We start from the raw sequence: 24,690 nt of genomic DNA on the forward strand, positions 1-24,690 counted from the left end.
GGCCACTGCGCGCAAAGCCATGTACGGAGCAGGTCTCAGATCAGCTCTGTGCTCTGACATGTTCCCCGTCAACGCTGTGTCTAAATATACAAACCGCTTCCAAGTCAGCGCCTTGACTGAGCACTTTATCCGTCTTGGAGAGTGGTACATTTACTGAGGCGTTACGTTTTGAAAGGTTGTACTCCATTGGCAGTCGCCGGAGAGAGCGAGGATGAGTTAAGGAGGTGTAAAGGAACAGAATAAGGCTTCGGAAGTGGAAAATTGAACAAATAAGTTGTTTTGTTGTGAAAGAAAAACATTGGGGGAGTTAAGCTGCACTGTGATCAGCAAGGAACCATTCAACTCCGACCTCCGATGCAAAGTGAGTACCAACATCACATTATTGCATCAAGCTATGAACTTACATTCAAAATGGTCAAAACAGTGAAAACCAAATACAGTTCCTCCGGTTATTTTTGAAATAGAAATAGTCACTGTTTTATGTTTTATGGCGAATTAATGCTCACCTAGGGACTCAGGAACAGGACGAGACTTGGTTTGTGAGGCTTATGAGGTAACCCACCAGCGAACTTCTGTTGTTGCTAACATATAGCTAGGTGTGTAATATAACATAAGCTAACGATATTTTACTTAACAGGAATGCTAACCCAATGCCTTATCCAAGAGTTTATGCGCTCTCAGCCGTGAAATTCTTCAACAGTGTAGCTTTTTGGGGCTAATTGTTTCAATGAAAGTTCACCTGACTGCTCGTCTTTTAGTGTTTATGTGGGAAAGGGAGCGCAGAGCGAACTTATTGTTTCATATTCACAAGGATAAGCTTATGTAGTGATATTACAGCTAAGGCAGAACCTCTGGCGACTTCACAGCTTAGCATAGAAAACAAAATAGTATGCTCACATACAAACAGTAGTGACAAACATTTCCCCGTGACACAACCCTCAACTTCCACAAAGCGCACACACCCTGACCACACACTTCTCCAGGAAGTACACTGCAGTGAACATGGTCAGAGGGAATACAGAGCCCCTGTGCCCTGCAAAGTCAAGTGTGGTGACACGGAGCTTGTCACTGGCTGACAGCGACAAGCCTCTGACTGGGCTGCCACCCTGGGAGACTCAGCACTTGGCCAGCTTCCATCACATCCCAACTCAGCCATTTGTTTTGCATGCTTTGAATGTGGATATTATAGCCATGCACAACAACACCATGTGTTTTGTCTCTCACAGGATTCCTTTATAACCATTATTGCTTTGCAGTTATGATATGAATGAGATCCCATAGCATGAAATAGTTCAGACTTTTGTTTATCTTTGCTTCAGTGTCAGATTGCCTAATAACCCACTTGTACGCCAAAATGTCACGTGTTTTCCTGATGTGGTTGTAATTCGGATAGACTCAAGACATCAGCAGTAATTTCTTCAAAATGGAACTGCTCCTATTTTGTATTCCACTAAGTCGTTATGACAGTTACACTCGGCATGCTTCTTGAATTTGCACATTTAGCAGAAAAGGTGCAGTGTGATTTCAAGGGAAAATTTGGTTAATTGGTTTAAATTTCAGATAGTATTTTTACAGGTAAAGTAAATCAACCTAAAAATTGCTCAGCCTCATTTCAGTGGTAAACATTGCCATCAAAATGTTATGTTTTAAGTGTGTTTCTAGTAATGTAGATAGCTCTGTTAATGCTCAACCTCACCGCTGTCTGGCCTGGCACAATGTCTGCAGCACGTCCGATTCATTAATGATTATATTGGTGTTTTCGACACCGTTATGGTGTTCAGGCTGCGAGACATTAAGACTTCAACCCTATTTCCTTGTATTTCTTTGTGCTACAGAGGGGACTCTCTGGAGAGCCGACATTTCTCTGTGTAAACCCCAAAACCTCAGTGGTTTATCTGTAGTTTTGGCCAGCTCATCTGCTCTCACTGGGAATAACCCACTTCTACTTTTAAATCTTGCCTAGAAAAAGGTGGGAGGCCTTTAGTTTGCATTCCAAATGGGGAGGGAGAGTCTCTTAGGAGACTTTGATTATAAGTATTTTTGGTCCAGTTAATTACTCTGTCTTTTTTGAGGTCTACAGCATGACACGACAAGGATGTGATGGTTTCCTTATGCCTTTGACATGATGAATGGGTTCACAGATGCTAGACTATTGATTGAAGGTGTTGAGCTGCAAAGTTTTTCCACCTGGAAATGGTCTTTGCTGGGTTGGCATGTGTGAGTGCCTGTGGTAAGAAAACAGTTGCTTGCATCTTGAGTTTTTTGCACACAGTTCTGGAGTGTATGGAGGCAGCCGAGGTCAGGGTGGGGTCGGATGTGGCGGCTCAGACGCGGCCTGGCGTAGGAGAGTTTGCACTGTGTTGGTTGTCTGGACAGGTGTTTGAGAGTTGCAGCTCTGCATAGCTCGCATTCCCAAGGTTTTGTTCCTGGCGTGGATGGTCATGGAGTAGGGGGAGGGAGGTGTGGGAACCAAGAATGCTATGTGTGCAAGGCTCAGCTCCCAGAATTCATTTGAGCAACCTGCTGATAGAGACAAACGCTTCCTGTCATTGCAACAACCCAGCTTGTGTTGATGAGAAACCTGTCAGCGGTCCACTGCACTGCTTATAGCCGGGAACAAAGCCGAGAGTTGGCCTCCATAACTGCTAGTCAGCAGGAAGGCTATTTTCTTGGAGCTTAAGGATGGGTGGGATACAGTGGTTTAAGACTCTTAATCCAAGCATTAGTCTGGATCACTATCAGCTCACTCAGAACCATGGGAAATTGCCCTGCCTGAAGAGAAGTATTATTTCACCATTCATGCTTTATTTCACAAAAATTTTCTTCCTACTTACTTTGTCAAACACCTCCAAGAATCATATGTTTGATTCAAAAGGATCTAAATGAACCCTAATCTGAAGTGTTAGTGCAAAAAGTAGGCAATGGCTCCTCTCATTATGACTGTCTTAAATACAGCAATTTGACACTTCAGTTTCCCCAGGAATGCAGTCTTTCTGGTCCCACAGAAAATGTAAATGGGGTTTGTCAGATGTTGTGGCCTCTCTTAATAGTGACTCTGTTCCAACTGCTCTGCTTGTAGAGGCTCATCAGACACTGAGTGTTTTCTCTACACAGGTCTCTGAGCGCTGCCTCCTGACATATTGAGGCAAACCTACTTTACAGCCAGCCATTGCTAAACTTGGCATCATATGAAATATGAATACAAGCATGTCTTTGCAGTAGCTTAATCCATTTATGAAGTCTGGAGCCACACTAATCAAAATGTTTTTGCATTTCATATTTAGTTGTTTTTTCTCTGACGTCTTAAATGTCATATTTTCTGTGATTGTGCTTCGTTGCAGTCCTTGTTGTAAAACTGACCGCTGTAAGTAAAAAGATTAAAGTTCCAGAAACTAGAAGAACAAATTCTCCATCAGTAGAAGACGTCCCCTTTGAGTCACTGTGCCTTGGTTTATCACTAACTCTTTGTTTTGATTGTAAGGAACTGAGCAGCATGTATACAGAGAACAGTCCATCTATACATTCACTGGTGCCCTTCCTCTTTCCATTCATCCACCCCTTCATTCAGCTTATTGTTCTTTTATTCATTTTACTCACCCAACCACCTATCTGTTTGTCTGCCCATTCAAGCATATTTTTATCCAGCTATCCATCCATAATCACCATCTTTCTCCATGGTATCACTAATCTCTGAGCCTGCAATGGACCTGTTAGCCTCCTGCTGCTCTGCTGATCCCAGACCCAGAGATTAAAGTTATATACTTGGCAGGGTCACAGTTGATGAGTATCACCCGTAGTGATGCTGTGTTGTTTTGCCCCTGCCTGCCCTGCAGAGGTGTAGGATTTCTGTCAGTACCACGTAAGCCTCTGCGGTGCTGCACAGGAATGAGCCCACCCAGCAGATGCCAGCCATCAGACACTGATGTTGGCTGCGTTATATTCCTGCTCGTGGACGTGAAACGCTGTGCTCACGGTGCAGGCATGCTGCCCTCCTGACTCACTATGGGCTGTGTTTTGATGGAGAAAGCAGAGAGACTGAATGAATAGCAGTTGCATAAATAAAAGTTCTTGTTGTGGGAAAGTAAGTTAAGCACTGAACACTGTGGGAGGAGGTTCAGCTATAATGTGTTACTGTATATAGTTCTTGACATGACTGGTCTGAGAGTGTGGTGTTTTGTTACAGGACACTGTTTCATTTCTGTTTTAAGACCTGCACAATTAAGATATGCAAAGCACCAGCTATGCAATGCAGTGGTCTTCTTATTTAGCTACATCTGTTGTCACCTCCTTGATTTACATTTTAAGCCTTTGGACTAGCAGGAATTTGTACTACAAGGCATTGCTGTGAGAACTTTGCATACACTTAAAGGCTTTGCCATAATCTCACAAATTACATGTTCATCGGTTTTGTTTCTAAGTCCATTGTTTAAAACCATGACTTTGTTTAAAAGGAAATGTTTAGAAATGAATTGTTGCACAAGCATGTAGAGATATGCTGTGGGTCTGTTTGAGCATGTACCAATTTGTCAGCAGTCAGTGAAGGCTATAGCCTTACATAGAGAAGCAGTGGGTTCTCTTGACTGACGTCAAGCTTATTTGTCAAATGGTGTTTTATTTATGAGGGTTTTCCATGCATGCCCCCTGCCTAGCTTTGCCACACATATTCCCCTCATGGCGGCCCTGTGAATAATTCAACATACTTGGAGCAGACAGAACCAAAATAGCCCAAAGTGTGTACTTGTTTGTGGCTCTGTTCAGTAAATCACAGCAATCACAGAGGATTTATGTAGATGTAGTTTGTAGTTATGTTTGTATTTTATGTGCTTGTGGATGGAAAATTGATTTAAGGACTTCTTTGGATTAATGTCAACTATGCAAGCAAATACCCGAGTAGTGGTGTAGTGGTTTATGTATTTGTCCTGAACCCTTCGGTACAGAACATTCGCTTCAATTTGAAATAGTGTCCACTTGGTACAACCTATGAGCTAAACAATGACTGTCAGAAGTCTACTTATAGCAGTATATTTTCGAGAAAAGGAAAATTCATACATCCAGAATGCTTTGGAAGTGCGCTAGCTATTGTGTATCGGCTATATCATGCTAGCAGGTTAGCCCTGAAAGCTGCGATCGCACTGTTGTCAGCTGACCAGCCACTGTATGAAGTTTGGACTAATTGAAAGTCCCAGGAACCTTTGTCTGGTGATAGTTCTAAAAAGTTTTCTCGGATAATGTTGACGAAAAAGAGAATGGGGGACAAAACATCTTGGAGTTGTCTTATTGGTCTTCTTTTTTAAGATTTGAGAATAAGCAACTCCACATACAGTAGAGCTGTACGTAGAGCTGCTTAAACACTTTAATATTTCATTATTTGAGAATACATAGAAAATGTTTTTATGCATGTTGTCAATCAAATTCTATGTTTTTTTGGCGGGTTGATACAGGTACAGATTATTGGTGATCAAGAAGACTGATGAATATTTGGAACCAATTTATATTTGTACTGAAATTAAAGTTTTTATACTAAACTTTTGAATTGCACAACTTCAACACAAAACTTAACTGAAATGCCTTTTATTTCTATGTTACGTATTTTATTAAAAATACCTTTTCACCATATTTTCTTAAATATTGATAGTAAGTTATTACTTGAAGTGCAACTCATCATATAGTCCAGGAGTCTCAAGAACCGCTGATTAGCTACAGATAAAGAGAGGCAACTGCATCAGAACCAAAGAGTGTATTTTTAAATTGGTTTATTTTATCTGGCAATTCGCTACAACTGCTATAAATACTTGATCTGCTAATTGGCCAGGCAGTTAAATGGTTGATTCCTAATGCATTTTTTGTCTATTTTCTCTACTGTATTTGAAACATACTGAACCGTGACTCCAAAACCGAGGTATATGCTGAACTGTAATTAATTTGTACCCTTACAGCTCTGTGCAACAGATGTGAAATTAAGGCTTCTTACTTGCGTTTTTGTCACTTGACCTCATTGCTTCAAATTTTCACCATCAGCATGAGAGATTCTGTGTCACCTGTCAGTGATGAGTATCCACTGCTGTATTAATGGTCCATGAGGTTGCAATATTCATGTAGCTTGTGTTGATATTTAGAGTACTTGTTGAACTTGGCTGCCATACACTGGTCCTGTGACCCATGTTTTCCTTCCTTGCCTTGATCTCTGAAGATGACAGCGACAGTAACTTGACCGTGAGATATAGGCTGTAATTCATCTAAGGGTAATGAGATCACATTTGTGCTGTAACACACACATACGAGATTGATGTCAACACCATCTGCCTCTTGCGTGTTGCTGTGAGAGCCTCAAAGATGGAGGCAAACACAGCTTCTCTTACAGATATTGCTATTTTTTTTTGGGAAATCTCATTGCCACAGTTGCTTTAGGGTAAGGTCACAGAAAAGGTATTCAGCAGAGGGCTTCACGCTGGATGTTGTCTTTCTTATTTGGACCGAAGCCACCTCTCTTGTGTCCTCTGCTGCTTTGCTTTCAGGGATCTTCTTGTGGTCAGGGATTCTACTTTCACCACATGATTACTTGGGTTCTTGGCTTCAGTAATGATTCATATAAAAACACAGATGCTCTAGTGTTGCTTACTCCTCTGATTTTAAATTTTTTTGTAAATCTAATGCATATATATATATATATATATGTATGTTAGGGCTGCACGATATATCGGAAAAATATCGTTATTGCGATAATGGTAAGTGCAATATCCATATCACAAAGTTGCGTGATAATTTTGATATATAAATCATGCTTTTTGCATGCATAGACGTTTTCTTGTGACCACTTGAGTGTGACATTAAACCCCGCACCCCCACCCCGAATAGCACTTTTGCTTTGGCTAGAGCGAGCCTTGTGCTCCCAGCGGAAAGGGAACGCACCACAAAACAAAATGGCAGGACAAGAGAAAGACGACTGTAACGAACACCTTAAAAACACCGCACCTCTGAAATTTGGGAGTACTATGGCTTTAGGAGACAGGATGAGTCACAGACGCAAGTACTTTGCACGTCATGCCGAAAAATTGTGACTACGTCGCGAGGAAACACTACAAATCTGCACAACCACAAGGAACTGTATGCCATTTTCTTACAATCTAAAACACCACGAGCTACTCTGATGAAGGCAGACAAACGAAAGGTAAGCACACTGACAATTGGTGAAAGTTTTTCTTCTGTTCCGCCATATGAAAAAACTTCCAAGCACCACCAAGATTTAACTGCAGCCATTACACTTTATATCGTGAAAAGCACACTCTCCGTCAATGTCATGTGCAAAAAAGGTTTTTTGGATATGCTGAAAGAATTCGACTGCAGATACCAAGTGCCATCACGGAACTATTTTTCCAAAGTCGCCATTCTGCCAGATGTACGGGGCATGCTTAGGGTCTGTAAAAGCGGCGCTAAATAATGTGGATTTCTTTGCAAGCACCACAGATTTATGGTCCAGTCGTACTACTGAGCCCTACATGAGTTTTACTGTTCACTTTCTCACAAACGACTTCGAACTCAAAACACGCTGCCTTGAAATCTCCTACTTTCCCGACTCCCACAGCGGTGAAAATATAGCGGCTGCCCTGTGGGATGTGTTGACGAACTGTGGGCTTCAAGAAAAACTAGTGGCTATCACAACGGACAATGGCGCTAATATCCAATATCGCAATATATATCGATATTGCAGTTCTTGACACCCATATCGGATATTGCACATATTTTCAATATCGTGCAGCCCTATATATACACAAATTAAATCGTTGAATTACTGTATTTGATTAAACCGTGTTTCATTTTCTGCTGCCACTCCAGATATCCGTTTCACCCTTGACTTTGCTGCAGTAGAAGCATTGATTGACTGGCAGGATGGTGCTGATTAGGTCAGCAGGGTTTTCTCTTGCTGCCTGTTTTCTATCAGTTGGCAGGGACTCTTTCCAGACAGCAGGCCTGGTTTTCACAGCTAAATCCCCCTTTTGTGTGTGGGGCGTCTCAAGTAGTGTCAGCTGTAGTTGTGCACACTTGTTGCTGTGTCTCCTGCCACCTCCTTCTGGCTGCAAGGACCCCAAGGCTCCATTTTCACTTGTCCGTTAACCTCTCACCCCCTTTATTTGTTTCTCCATTACACTTCACAACATGTAAGTGTTTTCTGAATGGCAAAGGGAGTCCTTTGTACATTTGTGTGTGAATGCATGCTTTTGTCTTTGAACTTGAAAGCATGTTCTCAAGCTTCTTTGTATGTTTGTGTGTGCACATGTGTTTGACAGGCATTCATTCATCTTTAGACCACTGGGCCCACCCTGTGTCTGTTCCCTTGGTGCTCATTGAGTGCAATTAGAGCAACCTGACTGTGAATACCCCTTCAAAATTGCCTATTAGAACCATTAACTGAACAGTCTTCCCTCTTTGATGGTATGGCCCATGTGGTTAAAGCTCTTCAGTCTGGATGATGGAAAACAAGTGGATAATATTGAGCAATTTAATTCAGTGAAATAACATGCTGTACTCTGATCTCATTAAGTCAAATAAGTGGGGAGTCTTAATCCTTCACATGTAAGCCTAGTAAGGTTGCACAATTAATTAAATATTAATTGACAATTTTGGTTCAGCATATTTAAATGAACTTGATTGACAGCAGTGTTGTTTAAATTGTGACCTCTGCACATAGAAAACTCGACTAAAAGAAAACGCCACATGTAAATAAAGTCACCTGTCTGAGTTTCTTGGGTTTCTCTGTGCACACCCATTTGCAAACTTCTGCTGCAGCCTGCTTATCAGCATTTAGGGAACATCGGTTAATTGCATTGTCTGTCATTAACAGATGCTCAGCAGTAAAACATTCATGTGCAATTTAGTGTATATTTGTCTGCTGCAGGGGGAAATGAATTGAGGAAAAGGAAAACCTAATTTTGAGTCCTATTTTGATGCAAAGATTTGTACATTGTCACAGATTTAGCACAACATGGAAATGAAAGAAAGCAAGACTCAGTTATGTCCTTAAAATAGTCAGAATTTAAATTTTAATCAAATTAATTGTAATTTCCCTTTTGAACACAATCGTGCACCCCGAGACTTTAACACACGACAGCTTATGAAAATACAAACAGAAACACACCTTTACTAATTAACAACATGTATGTTGTATAAAAATACTATCTAGTAAAACAGTACATTTACCACCCTACATGGAGTAAACAGCTGCACTTGAAATGAAGGTATAGCAAGCAGTAAGTAAGAAAACACTGTTGTATCCAACAGAGCAAAGCCTTGAAGATTACATATATTTCTACCTGATGTCAAGATTATGTTACTTTTAAATTAAGAAATAACTCATTTCTCCTCTTAAATTGAGATAAATTCATCATTTTGCATTACCAGCCACAACTGCCCCTACAGTTGTACTGTCTATACACTTTAATATTGTCTTCTGGAGGCATACTCTCCTTCCAGTCCACCATATATTACACAAGTTGCCAGTTTATCACTTTTGCCAATCTGGAATTAAACTTCTTTCACATGGCATAGATGATATAAAGCCAACATGAATGGCTGCCATAATTTGAACCCAACATCACCACAGTCGTAATTTGGTATTTGCCCTTTTTCTAGGAGCCATTCTACAGTTTAAACAACTGTAATCATTCTTTGCTGCCTATCATACGGTACCTTTATATCAAAGGAGGGAGTCTTCTGCTAACTTAGCTCTGAGCTCACCACTAATTGCTAAGTAACCTTTTGGAAGGGCCTTTGAGTGGAGGTTTTTGGCTCTGGTGAAATTTAAGTGTGATATTTATAGTTTGCTTTGGATTGTTGGGCTTTGATAACAGAAGGCATGTGGTGTTCATTCAGCAGTGTGTGTCGGAGTGGTTTACTTTGTCTGCAAAAGAGGGTGACTCAACCATCATGTAGTCGGTAAAGCCAAGAGTTTAGATTTGAATAGAGTTTGAATAGATCTGCAGGGCGGAGCTGGTCCTGTTTGTAGGGTTACTGGGTCACAGAGTTTATGGCGTTTTGTGCAGTTTGTTAAAGTACTGTAGCTTGTCTGGATCCACATGTTACTGGAGAAGTCAAAACCTACTGATGCGTCCTTTGACTTATTGTTTTAGCGCTCTAGCTTGTTTGGTTCAGGAGTGCACTGTAGGAATATTTACAGTTTACCATTAAAAGCACCATTTACCACTAAAAAAATACATTTGTAGTGTTTCATGAAATTGAAGGTGTCTAAAGTGAACCAGGATAGCCAAAATATCAAAAGACATGTTTCCTCAGTTTGTTTGTTTCACATAGATGATTTGAATAATTACTAGCTGTGTTTCCTAACAAAACCCGTAGGAATCGTTCCGGTGTGTCTTTATTAAGGTGTACTAGCTTGTTGTCTGTTGTGTCGGTTTCAATTGAAAGATAATTGTATTCTTGCACTCTCCCTTTTCTCTTCACTATCCCCCTTGTTGTTGCTTCATTTTTTTTTCTTCCTCTCTTCTCGTTTCTCTCGTCCTGCCTTTCCCCTGTCAGGTCCGGCAAATTTATGTATATTTAACTAATCAACAAGTATTCAAACTAAAAAAATTACTGTACAGTATCAAGGGGAGTCTTATATTTATAAACTCCCCTTGGAAAAGCAAACTTGTATGGCACAATGCAGCAGCCAGATCCCCATTCTGCCTGCTCTGTTGCCAGACAGGACAAAAAAAAAGAAAAAAAAAAAAGTGAACCAGAATGCTGTCAGTTTCTTAGTTCACCTGTAAAACTGGTCTTTCACACAGTTGGTTATTATAATGGCTCTTTTTCTGTTCACCCAGTTTCCTCTTTTATTTCCGGGGTCGTCGGCACCAGACAGAGACAAAGCAGCTCTTTCTTTGTCTGTTTTGAAGTTGTCCCTTCAGCCGCTGGATGCTAATCTGACTGACCATCAGCAGCTTCTGTCACAGTCGGGGAAAGACAGATACAGAGAGAAAAGGCTGAGACAGATAGCGAGGAAGGGGTTGGGGTTGTGTGGGGTGGCATGGAGGGTGATGACTGGACCATTTGGCATCCAGTGAACAGAGGAGTATTGTGTGCCAGTGGGTCGCTGTGGAACAGGCTTTTTTTCTTAACAGAATGAATCTGGTGTTAAAGCTTCAAAGTTTTGTGTGGGAGCTCTGCCAGGGAGATATTTACCAAACTTACACCTGAGAGAGAGTACTCATGAGCAGTGGATTGTCAATCCTTAAAGGAGGAAAAAGGATTGAAAAATTTAGATAGTTTTTAGGTAGTCTATTCCAGTTTTTAAATTTTATTTTTGATGTTGTTCTTGATACTGTTTACTTTCTCATTGCTGTAACAGTGGAGTGGATCAAACTAAAATACACTGATGTCATTTCATCATCATCATCTTAAGACTGTGACACAGGATCACACTGTGGGATGTCTTCAGATAAGGCCACTGTGGGTTAAGTGAATACCAGTGTTAGGAAGAAACGATTATTCTTTCAGAAAGATAGTTTAGAAGACTTTTCCAGTTTTGTAGATTTTCAAAAGATGTGTCATAACTTTTTTGTGAACAAAGTAAATTTTAGAATGAGCTTTTGAACTTTGAATTCTCGTTTCCTTTAACTTTTATACATTTAGTTAACTACTTTTCAGAAAAGAAAGACACAGTTTTCAAGACTTCATCTCCATTATTTACAAATGATTGAAAGTTCACCTGAAATCTTTGAAAAGTCAAAAACAATTGCTAAAAGTAGTAAGAAACCCATCTTGATATGATTAGTAATACAAAAATTTCCCTGTCGTGCACCTTCACATTTTTCTAATTAGGCAGACGATGCCACATAGAAAAACATGGCAGAGGACCAAGACCTACTCATAGCTGAAGTCTAGAAATACAGGAACTTATACCATTCATCACACAGAGATCAGACAGAGTTATGAAGAATTCATTGTGTGAAATTAAACTAACTGCTGAAATGCAACTTATCAGTAAAATGCCATATTGTAAGTGGTGTAAACAATGGCCAAACGTCTTCTACTCTAGTTTAGTTACTGGAGTAGACCAGGTAGACGTGTGTTTGTGATACACTGCCCCCTGCAGTTTGGGAGCAGATGCCGCACGGAGTATAAAGTCACTCATGGTCTCTCGCGCGGATTTTCGTGCGGCTGATGTCTGCGCGGCTCGTTTGTGCGGAAAGCGTAACCCAGCCACTATATTGTGTTAGTTTCCGTAGTGATGGTTCTGTCATGAACTTATTCTGTGCACATTTACTTCAAACAAACACTGCAAGCTTAACATTTTGCTGAGGAGCATGATTTCAGCCCGAGGGAGGAACCAATAAACAGTGAGCTCACCCTCTGTAGTGTTTGGAATCAAAATCCACATAATCTTGGTCTACTGCGGCTAAAGATGTGAATGCTACTGCCTTAATGATTTTGACATTAAAGCCTGCCTGTCTTCACTCTTTGTATGTTATTTTGCCACCTAGGTTTTGATCAAGGTTGAGCTTAACTTCAAAATCGTAGTGACACAGTTCACTTGTAGAGCTACAATGAGGTGCGATCTCTGGTGTGTTGGAGCCTGGATTCTCTCATCACCAACAGCCTACACCCTGTCCTTGTGGAATAATCCATACAAAATAATCCAGTAGACACATTTCATCAGCCAGGTAGGACAGGCTGGTACTGCCAAAGTGTCACAGTGAGATGTTGGTTTGATTGGTGCTAATCTGGTCTTTAATGAACACAATTAGACTGGAGTCTAATGCTGACAGTGATGACAAGAGTTGTTTGTGAACAACACATACATGGGTGGATTGTGTAACCAGATCTGTGTGAATACCTGTCCACTTACTTGACTCAGCTTACACTGTAATAAACATAGTTGAGCCCTGTATTTGCTCTACATTGCAACTACACAATATGGCTTAGCTTTCAGTTATATTGGAAATGATTGAGTTTACTGATGCAGCATTTGCACACGCTCCAGACCGCTTTGGATTGAAAAGATAATTGCACCAGGCAAAGAGAGAATAACAGGTGTTTACAGAGGAGAGATGCAAAACTAACATAGCTACTGCTTTGAGTTAATGTGTGTACACTGACACTATGTAAACATTGTTCCTGGTGTGCAGCTGTAGTAAAGATGTGCATCACATCCATCCTAGAGTTGAAGCTACATTTTGTATGTTTAGACATAAATTCCTCTGTCTGTGTCAGTTAATAAACTGTATATGATCATGCTTCACCTGCTTGTGTTACAAAATGACCAAACCCTAAATAGGGGAATGAGAGGTGGATGGAGGTGTTGGCAGGGAGTAGCTGTGGAGTGATGGGTGGTCTCCAGTACTCAGTAACACAGTAGCGCTACTTGATACATTTTCTTCTTCCATGTGGTATGTTCATCCTTTCCAAGTCTCAGGCAGAAGTTTCACATAACAGCCCAGCATTGGCAGCCCTTAGAAGACCGATTATAACCGGGGAGACATTCATAGCTTCAACATAATGCGTCTTCTCTTGCAATAGTCGTTACGTTAATGCAAGGCACATGTATTCATTTTTGTCATAATATGAAGCACATTTTGCTTGTCACATAATACAAAATTATGTTTTGTGTAAGAATCACAAGTTATTCCTGCTAGGGAATTAAAAATTCTGAAATCAATTTACAGTCTAATTTAGAAAACCATATTTTTCAGTTTCCAGAACTGCCGATCGGACTGAGCTGGACATTAGTATAAAACACTCAGGACCACTTCTGATTCGTCAGTTTTCTGAACAATATCACCTTAGAGCTTCAACAAGGTTGCTCTTATTAAGACTGTGGTACAAAGACACTGAATAGTGTCTTAGCAACAGTGACAGAAATGCTTGTGTGTGTGTGTGTGTGTGTGTGTGTGTGTGTGTGTGTGTATATTTATCTTTGAGTGTATTGTGCACACCTGGGTATATTTGCTCGTGTGTTAAAGGTCGTTCATCAGTTTGCTCTCTCCTGTCAGTCACACCTTTGGTAGCCGTGTGCACTCTGTTTATTTGCAGGTTCTTGTTCTGAACAGACACTAGAATTTCTTCTTCAAGAATCAACAAAACACGCTGCAAGTTAGAGGCAGTCTGAAGGGCTTTTTCCCACCATTAAGCTGTTGACATTCAGTATTGATTCACACACATCCTCGTTCATCCCCACCAGTTGTTTTAAAGTTGGTGAAGCCTAATAAGGCTTGGAAAATGCTTTAGTGGATCTGTGTGATTTGGACAGCTGCAAGTGTGAATGGGTGAAGCGTATGGGTTATTGCGTAATGAGGTATTAGAGCATCTTAGTCCGGGCACTATTCACAGAAATGGGGATTATCACTAGTAGAACTAGCCATCCCAGTAACACCAGTACGCTCCGTCTCTCTCTCTGAGTATTTCCTTCTGTTGTAGTTCTCTAGCATTTTGCAGTGTTCACCACCCATGCATCATTCTCAGCACGGCATTTTTCCATTAAAATCTAAAGATAGCGACCAGGTACTCCTCCACTGATTCAAGAGTTATCTGTTTTTTTTCAGCCAGAGAATGAGGTTATTTCCAAGAATGTGTTATCTAGAAACATTCAAGATGTGTCAGTGTTTTGCTATGATAGCTACTCCCTATTTGCCCTTCAAAATCTGTTTAGAGGTGGTTTTCTTCTTCTTGCTGAGCTGATGCAGTCTTAAAGTGACCTTTGTTTAGCATGTGCAAAGTTCATGAACTTAAAGAGTGGTTTCACTAATGTAAGGTCTCTGTGCCAAATGAGGTCAAGAAAAGCAGTGACACAGTAGCGAAGTTCAACCAAGGTTTAGTTGCATTTGTGAGCAGTGTGATCCCTGGCATTTTACTGGAGACGAAACTAAACAAATCAGTGGCAGTGTTGCATCACCAAGCTGGATAAATGGGTTGTTCCTCAAAGGATGCCTTCTAACCTTGTAACCTAAGTCGGTGGAAATTACTCTCTTGTCAGTGGTGGATTTTTACGCAGCATTCATGGCTTGGCTTGGACCTTGGTTTTGGGGTGCATTTTTGTTAGAGTAGACAAAACCAAAATTGCAGAAATGATTATTTTTCATTTATTAAAAAATAGTTTAACTGACTCAGACACACTTTTGGTTTTCCTGCCAGATGTGTGTTTGCATCCTGTTCATGAATGTGGCGAGTTCGCAAAACTGGACTTTTTATTTCCCACTCAGGAGTTGTTGGTGTTACGTAGCTCTCTGTAGTTCTGGAAATCTGTTCATTGGTGGTGAGCACAATAACTCCTGAACAAGTCCTGCTTGCACTTACTTTTAACAGAGCAGTCACCGTAGACTGACTAAATGAAATACTACAGCAGGGTTTTTAACACTTTGACAGTTTGCTTAAATCCTGGTCTAGGCAGTATAGCTCATGATAAAATGTGACATTCAATGTAAGTCAATATCAGTACTCTTTGATCATTTTTAACATGAAGAGAAAAGGTTAATTTCCACCAATTTAACCTTTTTCTTAAAATCTTGACTTATTAAAAATATTTGTAATTTTAACACAACAATGAAAAATACACTCAAATGCATTTAGACATATAAACAGCAATACAGTACTTGTTTCACCTTGTTACACAATAAGGAAAACAAGTGAAACCAAACGCGCATTGAGAGCCATCAGGGTGAAGAGGCTGCGTTGGATGTAAGTGTGACTCTTTGATGCAAGGGGACAGAGGATATAGGTGTTCTTAGACTGTAAACCCTTCTCACAAGCACAACCACTGGTCCATGCAGGATATAGTTTAATGAGTATGGTCATGTGTCTGCTGTAAAAAGCAGATAAATGATAGTTGTTGCTTTTGCACAGTCTGAATCTGCACTGAGAGCCTATTAAACTGTCATACATTCAACACATTCTGGTGATACGGGGACCCTCGGTTTATGACGTTCTTCACCTACAGCGATTCTTGGTTACGTAGGAACTGGATATGGGCAGTTCCTCAGTTTACGACGTACTGCATTTCATTGTTACATTGAAACTGGTTACGTGGAACTAGTTGGCGAGCGGAGCGGACGAATACATCGTCACCCAGTGCTATAAGACACCTTTGTTTCCATTTACCAGTTGTACACCACCTTGGATCGTGCTACCTTCCCTAACTTTTTGTCTGTCGTTATGGCTCCCAAGCGTAAGTCACACTCTTCTGATGGCAGTGCTTCGAAGAAAAGGAAAGCCATCTCCATGGAAATAAAACTAGATATAACAAAATGCAAAAAAAAGAGTAAAAACTGTGCAAAATTCTCTGCTGTCATCTTATAAAGTGACTCGTACACACATGAAAGTCATTGGTATTCACAATTTTTTGAGAACTGATCAGTTTCATGATGCACATAACAGCTTTGTTTATATTTTTGCTGGAGCTCTGACTTGAGGTGAAAATTGAGTTACTGTACACTGATATGTAGGAAGGGAACTCTGGCGTAAGTTCAGGACCTCCTGTACTGTCTTAAACACTTGGAATACGTTTCTGCAATGCCAGCTTTCTGATTCACATCTCATATTCATTCTGGCTAACTGAGAAACTGTAATGTTTTAACACAATAGATCTGGGAGAATCAGCTAGTTATGGCCTCAGCCTTAGGTTTGTCAGTACTAATGTGGCTGACCTGTTGAGCACACATGCTTGAGTTGACCAGGGGCAGTGCCAAAAAGTTCAGTGTGGAGATCATCATTTTGGAATGTGAGCATGTAAACAAATAGACTATTTCTCACAATAACTGTTTAGCTCTAAACCGAACTTCACATATCACACAGACCAGGATGAATACACACACCGCCGCACGCCTGTTAAGCACACATTTCTTTTTTTGTACTCATACATTTAAAAACTGTATCAACAAATGCTTTCCTCCTGTAGTTTTTATCTTTAAGAAGCATATTTTTAAAATTGCAGACAAAGCAACCTGTCTTGACATAGCTCCAATTTCAGTGACAAAGCAGCATAGAGATGAGAGGCAGGCTGCGGTAGAAAATGATACCATTTAGCTCTAGTGGAGGAGGAAGTGCTGCGAGTACGTCACTGTGTGTGTGGAATGTGGAGGAGAGTGGAGATGAGAGCGCTTCACAGTGAGTGATGAGGAGGGAGGGAGGGTCCATTCACAGAGAGATGTGTGTCAGGATTGTCTTCCTGTGTCTTTGTGATTATCAGGGTGCTGACAGGTGCTGATTAGCCACTTAGAAAGGTTGTCACAGACAATAGAGATCGTTATTGGCTTGGTAAAATGTCTCTCAGCTCCGGCAACACTCACACAGTCTGATGGATGGAAAAGAGGAGGGAACATAAAACTAAAAGAAGTTGCGGCTAATTACCTCAATTACAGGAACAGTGAATAGAAAGCCTGAATCCTTAAGTCAAGCATTAGTCACACATTCAAATTCCCCTGATGACCCTTTTCAGCACATTGTTAAATTTTAGTCACTTGAAAACTTATGGTATTTAAATGAGGTGAGCGGCATTGAGAGTTTGGGGCACCACTCTGTCATACTCAATTGAGGCTTTGTTCTTCATTCCCCCTCCCCACCTCATGCCTCCTCACTCCTTCCTAGCAACCAAGGCCCATGCAAAAGGCTTTGGTGTACCGGGAAATTAGGTTGCACACACCCTTGTTTTCATCAGTCTGATGTCCACATGCTGCATAGCTGGGTGGAGGAATGTGTTAATTGGGGGATGCAATGGAGAGATAAAACTGGAGGCCTCCAGACTGGCCTGCCTGCCTTTAGTCGCCTCCTGATCCATTTCCTCATACCCTGCCTCAGGTGAATTCGGCATACCGAGTTTCCCAGCAGCAGAAAGCGGAACCTCATTCAAAATCCCTCTAAATCTCTCCGTTTGTCTTTCTCCTTAAACTTCACAATGTCTTAGAGTCTATCTGCTCATTGCATGTAATAACTTGCCTGGTGTTAGTTTCGTTCTCCTTCTCAGACATGCAGAATTACCAGCAGCCACTAATTCATGACAAAAATAGGCTTATATTGAAATATACAGTAGCATTCTGTTTTAGTCTCAGATTAGGGAAAGCTCTTGGTGGTCCTCAGTGATACTTATAGTAAACTGCTTAAAACACTTGTATTAACTTAGTCATGTTGAGTTATTGAGTGTAGATTGAGATTAAAAAACTATTTTGGCCATTAAAAATTACATCTACCACACAAATGTGCAAAAAGCCTAAAAAAAACCTAGTACTTTCTGGGGCAGCTTATCACTGGCACACATGTGAACTGCAGATTTATTGCAAAGCTTATCCATTATGAAGTGAAATGCAGCTTCACTGCTTCTATTACTTTATAGAGTAACTAGGAAGGCACTCAGCGAGCACAGTCTTCTACCAAGGTCAATGCCCCATCTGACAGTTGTGGAGAAAGTGATCTGGAATATCCCTTGGTATTTTACAGATAAACCAACAGACACACTGAAAACATGCCTCTGCCTCAGCAAGAAATGATTTTGTAATCTGGATGCAGACCTTCAGTGATTATAAAAAGCTGCTGTGTGTTCACATACAGTACCAGCCAAAAGTTTGGACACACGTTCTCATTCACGGGTTATTTTTTAAATGATTTTATACATTATAGATGAATACTGAAGACACTATAAAGAATACATAGGGAATTATGTTGTAAACAAACTCTGTTAATCTAAAAATAAAAAGCATTTAATGAGGTGTGTCCAAATTTTTGACTGGTCGTGTTTACAGGGCATAATTAAATCACTTCACACCAACAGTCATTGCAGTGTCTGTCTTCTTGATAAATATTTTTTCCTGATCCAAAAGATTAGCAGAAAGATTGTGAATTTTGAGGTCTGTTGTACGCCTACATAAAACTCACCGATATAGTAGCGACGACAATCTTACACAATGACTGATGCACATCAGATGATGACTGTCCAGTGGTAACTGACGCCCTAGTACATCTTAACCTGTGCTTCAGCTGCAGCAGGCGCTGCAAATTATGCCTTTAACGTTTTTGTTGCCATTAAAACCAGCTGCACGCAGGCCTGTTTTTACAAGTCATTACCTGAACTGTTCCCCCTTCCTAAAAAGATTATGAATTGATTTTCATCCAGCATGTAAAACTGGCACAGACACACCTGTGATGTAACATCAACTGTTGCCTCGTGTCTGATCTTGAGTCAGACTATGAAATCAAATTGATCGAAAGCTCTGTTAAGCCAAATACTTGCTCAGAGCCCCTTTACTTGCTCTGACAGGTTCTGTCCAGCCCCCCAAACATCTAGAGTTACAAGTCAAAACCTATCTATTCGAGAAAAAGAGCTGCAAGAATATGCAGCTAGATGGGGACCAACACATACAGAGTCAGTGATAACAGGTCAGTCATTATTTTGTCTTACTGCTTTTACACTGCAGCCTGACTCTGAAACTCCTTCACCTCTAAAAACAAAATGTGACTGCAGAGCCATGGTCGTCATTTTTTTTTAATAAGAAGGAGACAACCTGGGACTCATCATGCTTCTTAGGACCTGTTTGGACACTGTATACAGAATCTGTGTATATGTTTGTTAGCACAGTGCATGTGATATCACAGGAGACATCAGTAATGTTTTGTAACTGCTGCTGTGGTTTTCCAAGAGGTCAAAGTAAAGAAGATTTAGTAAGCCGGAAGACTGGGCACCCTGAGCACACACACTGTCTTAGGCTACAGATTGATCTGTGTGTGTGTCGGTAATTTGGGAGGTTCTGATTGCTGACACTCCATTATAGCTCCTGCCACTATGCCAGAGGATGGCTGTAATGATACTTCCATTCTAACTGTGTGTGTGTGTGTCGCCAGCCTGCCATGGAAAATGCTGCATGTGCAGTTTTCAAGGTTGAGCTGTCTGTGTATATATATATATATATATGTCAGGGTAGAGACTGCGATTTGGTAGAATTGGAGTTTCTACCAGTAGAGATTGTGATTGGAGTCACTACCAGTAGCGTTTGCGATTGTAGTCTCTACCAGTAGAGATGGAACTTTAAATCTGACCCCTGACCCTAACCTTAAAAGTCTAACCTTAGCCCTGACAAATCTCTACTGGTAGAATTGGAGTTTCTACTGGTAGAGGTTGCGATCGCAGTCTCTACTGGTAGAGACTCCAATTCTACCAAATCTCAGTTTCTACCCTGACATATATATGTGTGTGTGTGTGTGTATATTATGACACTGCATTGCTATGATTGATTCTATAGATCCATCCCATCTGCTCACTGGCACATGTATGTTCATGTCTGATGTCTTGGGGATAATAAAATCTTGACAATGTGATCTACTGAAAGGATGATTTAGACTCAAATACTTAAACTTAGTTGACACTCTGCTGTTTCATTCTGGATATGTTATTTAAAAAAGAAATCCCATTGCAATTAATTTTAATGTGTTTTGTGATGAGTTGTAACTTTAGATGCTAAAATTGTTATGGTAGTTTTTGCATTTCTTTCTTAGGAAATGGTATAAAAATGATGATCTGATTTTTGCTGCAGTCTGTACACAACAAGCATGTTTATTTCTATGTCTGAGAATACTAGTTGTAGGCCAGTGCATCTCTGTAACACCACAATGTTTCATTCAAAATCGTTTGTTGTGACACAGTTTACCTTTCATCAAAGAATTGCAGCTCTTGCGTTTTGGATTGCACTTAATCATGTAACCAATTTGATAATATTCAGGTTAATTTTTGATCTTTGTGATAAATATATTGCCACAAACATTGATTTCAACTTGGTATATCTGCCAATCAAATCATGAATGAAAGTTTTCTGCGATATTATTTTCTGTGTTTGTTTCTGCATTGCCCATCTCTGTTATGCTGCTCCATCTTTCTGCTTCCACTTTGCCATATGAGCTCAGAGTTGTTGGCAGCCTTGGTGCCAGTCTGGTGATGAACATGGCAGCCGGCTGACAGTTGCATTGTTGTACCCAGAGGAGCAGCTTTGCTTCAATGCAGCATCTGCTGCCAGCAAAGCTTCCCACACATTGTCTTTCCACCTTTCTTCGTCTGCTCCATCAGGATTTTTCCATCTGGTAGGAAATAAGGAAATATCAACAGACACTATCATCATGTCATGTTTGTTTTGTCTAGCTTCTTGTAGCACCATGTATATGGTTGAATATATATTTGTGAATGTGTAGGCTTCAAGTTGCACAAGTTGAAGTCACAGTTTTATTATGGCCATTAGCATTGTCTGTCTAGGAAATGCTGCTTTGGTATCCTTAGGATTTGTCTCCACAAGTGGAATTCCAGCCATGTTTTTCAGTCATGTGTCTGTCAGAAAAGACACCATTTCCATGTAAACGTGTACCAGGTCTTGCTTTATTCGTGACATGTGAGTATACGCTACCGAAAATACATTTTTGCACTTCAGGCTTGTTAGTAACTGTAGTGATTGGGCATTGCATTGCAGGTGAACTCCACAGTACTGTACCTCATCATCTGTATAGAGACAGAAAGAACACTGAAGCTGCTTTACTTTGTTGTTAAACAGCAAGGAGAGTAGTTAAGTATATTTTTAATATGCAATGTTTTATTGAGTGTGGACTATTAATGGTTTGAAGCAGGGATGCAACTGAACAGATTTTTGTCCATGGCATGACCGAATCACATTAAATACAATTTGTTAATGTTACTATATAACTAAATGTTTCTGCTATCGTTTGTATTCAGTTAGCCATTTGGAGGATGGATGAGTAAAATGAGAAAACTGATAATGGATTGGAACTCCAGCCAATTTCATCCTCACATGTACCTCAACATGGAACATGTAGTGCAGACAGATTAAAGACATCTGGTAGCCCAGTCAACAAATGGAAGAATGTCACTGGGAATAAATATGGTCGAATTTATGACACCACATACTACATATTGTCATCTCATTCAACTTTAGCATAACAAGTGCAACTATGCAATAAGTGTCTTCATTGTGTGAGAAATTAAAGATTAAAGTATAAACAGTGGCTTTCTGCTAAGTGATGAATGTGAGGAGAGAGTGACTCTGGCCATATAGTTAGTCATACAGTACCCATCCTGAACACTTTAATTTATCAACAACTATTCATGCTTGTCAGTGATACACCGATTCTCTCACTAGACTGATTTTCACAAGTTGTCTCTGACACTTATCTCATACGCTGCCAGCATAAATTGATAATGGTGTTGTTAGACACACATGCACACACTCTTGACAGATCTTCTCGAGTGTCCCACTCTCGCTGTCGGATCAGTGTAGAGTTTCATCTGATGAGGTAATGCCAAGAGAATCATAATACGCATAGAGCGTAGCCCATCTATATGTGCTAACCTAATAGTTTCCATGAAAACAGCCACCCCATTAAAACTCATGCAAATGCCTCAAATAATTTGCATCATTATTGTTCTTACTATGGCAACCATGAGCTTTACAGAATGTTTGCAGAGTTTGCATTACAAAATTATCATGAAACTTTCAAGGAAATTACATTTTTGACTCCATAACTCCATAATAATTAATTGTAACTTTGAGTTTTTTTGTACGTCTGAACAATTAATCAATTTCAAACTGGAATTATAATTTGGATAAATGTTGTTACGACTCACAGGGCTCACAGTTTAAACTGTCGTATAAATGGTTTTCTAAATTCAAGTTGTCATATTTTCAATACTGTCCTGTGTGGTAATGGTCCATCACAACTTTTAAGTCTGTTATACATTTAATATTAAACTGAAGCTTGACTTGACTATAAAATTACTGTTTTTATTAAAGTACCTGACATGTGATTGTACTTGCTGTGCAGGGCTCTCTATGTATGCTTCAGCTTCCTGTGTGTCATTAGGCTCAGAGTGGGGCTCAGCTGTTGGTTGCTGCAGCGCGTCTGTTTTCCTGCCTGTGTGTCTTTGTCAGGGTCAGGTCTGGGTCATCTTGACGACTTGCTTCATTGCTCTCAAGGGGATCACATGTCTACATTAGGGGCTGAGTGAACAAGTGAGGACTGGTGCCCACATCTGCTCAGGGTGAAGGAGAAAACAAAGGTGTGTATCTTGTAAGATGCTATAGCTCTTGTATCGTTGGTCCTTTTTCGATCATAGTTGGTTTTCAGTATGCATTTGTTGTTTTACTGCTGCCAAGAAACAAAGCTCTTGACCATCTTGATATGTGCAGGATAAATGAGAACAGTGTGTATGCAGATGGAGTCATGTAAGCATAAATGCAAAGACAAGTGCCTATTCCCCAATACCCAAAGAACAAAAATATAGTGTGGACCTGGCATCAGGTTGGACTTCAATGTCTTCTATAGTGTACATCACTAACTCATTTCATCTCTCATATTTTATTCTATCATGTTTTAACTAGTGGGCTGCACAGTAGAGTAGTGATTAGCACTTTCACCTTGCAGCAAGAAGATCCCCGGTTCAAATCCCGGCCTGAGCCTGGGATCTTTCTGCATGGAGTTTGCATGTTCTCCCTGTGCATGCGTGGGTTTTCTCCGGGCACTCTGGCTTCCTCCCACAGTCCAAAAATATGCTGAGGTTAATTGGTTACTCTAAATTGCCCATAGGTGTGAGTGTGAGTGTGTGTCTGTATGTGTAGCCCTGTAACAGACTGGTGACCTGTCCAGGGTGTCTCCTGCCTTCGCCTGAGTCAGCTGGGATAGACTCCAGCACCCCCCATGACCCTAGTGAGGATAAAGCGGTGTATAGAGAATGGATGTTTTAACTACACAAGAATACCACAAAGAATATTGCATCCACATACAAACATAACTTGACTTCTTTTAGAAATATAGATTGCATTCAGGTTGCATACAGCTATCTGACTGGAGCTTAACTCTTGTGGTCTGCACCAGCGATCCAATAATAGAATTCATATTAACATATATTTAAGGTAAACTCTCGTGGAAATACCCTGCATATTTTTATGTTATGTGTAGTTATAGAAACATCCTGTTGTAAGTGTTCACTGATTGTGAACACTGTGAATGTGGCACAGTCTACAACACGTTGGAAAGGAATAAATATAATATGTGCATTAATTCTGCTTGTTAGAACAATATCAGTATTTGCAGTGGCTCAGTGAATTTATTTGGCAGTTTTAAATGTTGGTATGAACTGACTTTAGTTTAATCATCTAGTCTAATGTGCTCTTTCCATTCATCCACTGCACTGACTCAGACAGTTTTTATATAAAGATACATTTTTGGTGGTGTCTGGATTCTATTCTGAGTTCATATTTGGATAATTCAGAGCCGTTTTACTTGATTAAAATGGCAACATCAAATACCAGTCCTCTAGTTTCTGCCTCCTCCAGACAGTTTATCTGTTCTAAACTGTGTATCTTTGTCCACCCTCAGAAAGGTTTCTCACCAGGATATCCTCACGTTGGCAAGACTGGGCCTGTTTTCCACGTGGGGAGTCTCTCTGGGCCAGTGATGGCATTCAATAAGACTTTATCTCCGCTATTTTACAACTATGGCCTCAGACATCCTTTAAACCTGTCCCTTTGCATGCTGGGTACTGTGTGGGAGGGTGAGCGAGAGTGATTGAGGACGAGGCAGCATTGAGGATGCTCAGTGGTTTGGAATTTTCCTGCCAGACTGAAGGAAAGTGTGGATGGGAGAGCTGTCACCCTGGCTGATTTACACCTGTGTTTGTGTCCTGGGAATGAAGAAAGGAGGAAGAGGGGCAGCACAGTGCCC

At 40.5% G+C, this 24,690-nt stretch overlaps 1 protein-coding gene across 4 annotated transcripts in view; it reads left to right on the plus strand.

The window, feature by feature from the left end:
- Positions 1-120: 120 nt before the first annotated feature.
- Positions 121-24,690, plus strand: part of mpp7a (MAGUK p55 scaffold protein 7a) — a 160,225-nt gene continuing 135,655 nt past the window's right edge. For 2 of the 4 annotated variants that reach the window (XM_051940399.1, XM_051940401.1), the window contains exon 1: positions 121-361. The gene's annotated coding sequence lies outside the window, so the exon portion shown is untranslated. The remainder of the gene's footprint in view (positions 362-24,690) is intronic. The other 2 variants (XM_051940400.1, XM_051940402.1) reach the window with 1 other exon arrangement.

This window comes from Acanthochromis polyacanthus, chromosome 20 (assembly GCF_021347895.1).
Source record: "Acanthochromis polyacanthus isolate Apoly-LR-REF ecotype Palm Island chromosome 20, KAUST_Apoly_ChrSc, whole genome shotgun sequence".
In the NCBI taxonomy this organism is placed as follows: Eukaryota; Metazoa; Chordata; class Actinopteri; family Pomacentridae; genus Acanthochromis; species Acanthochromis polyacanthus.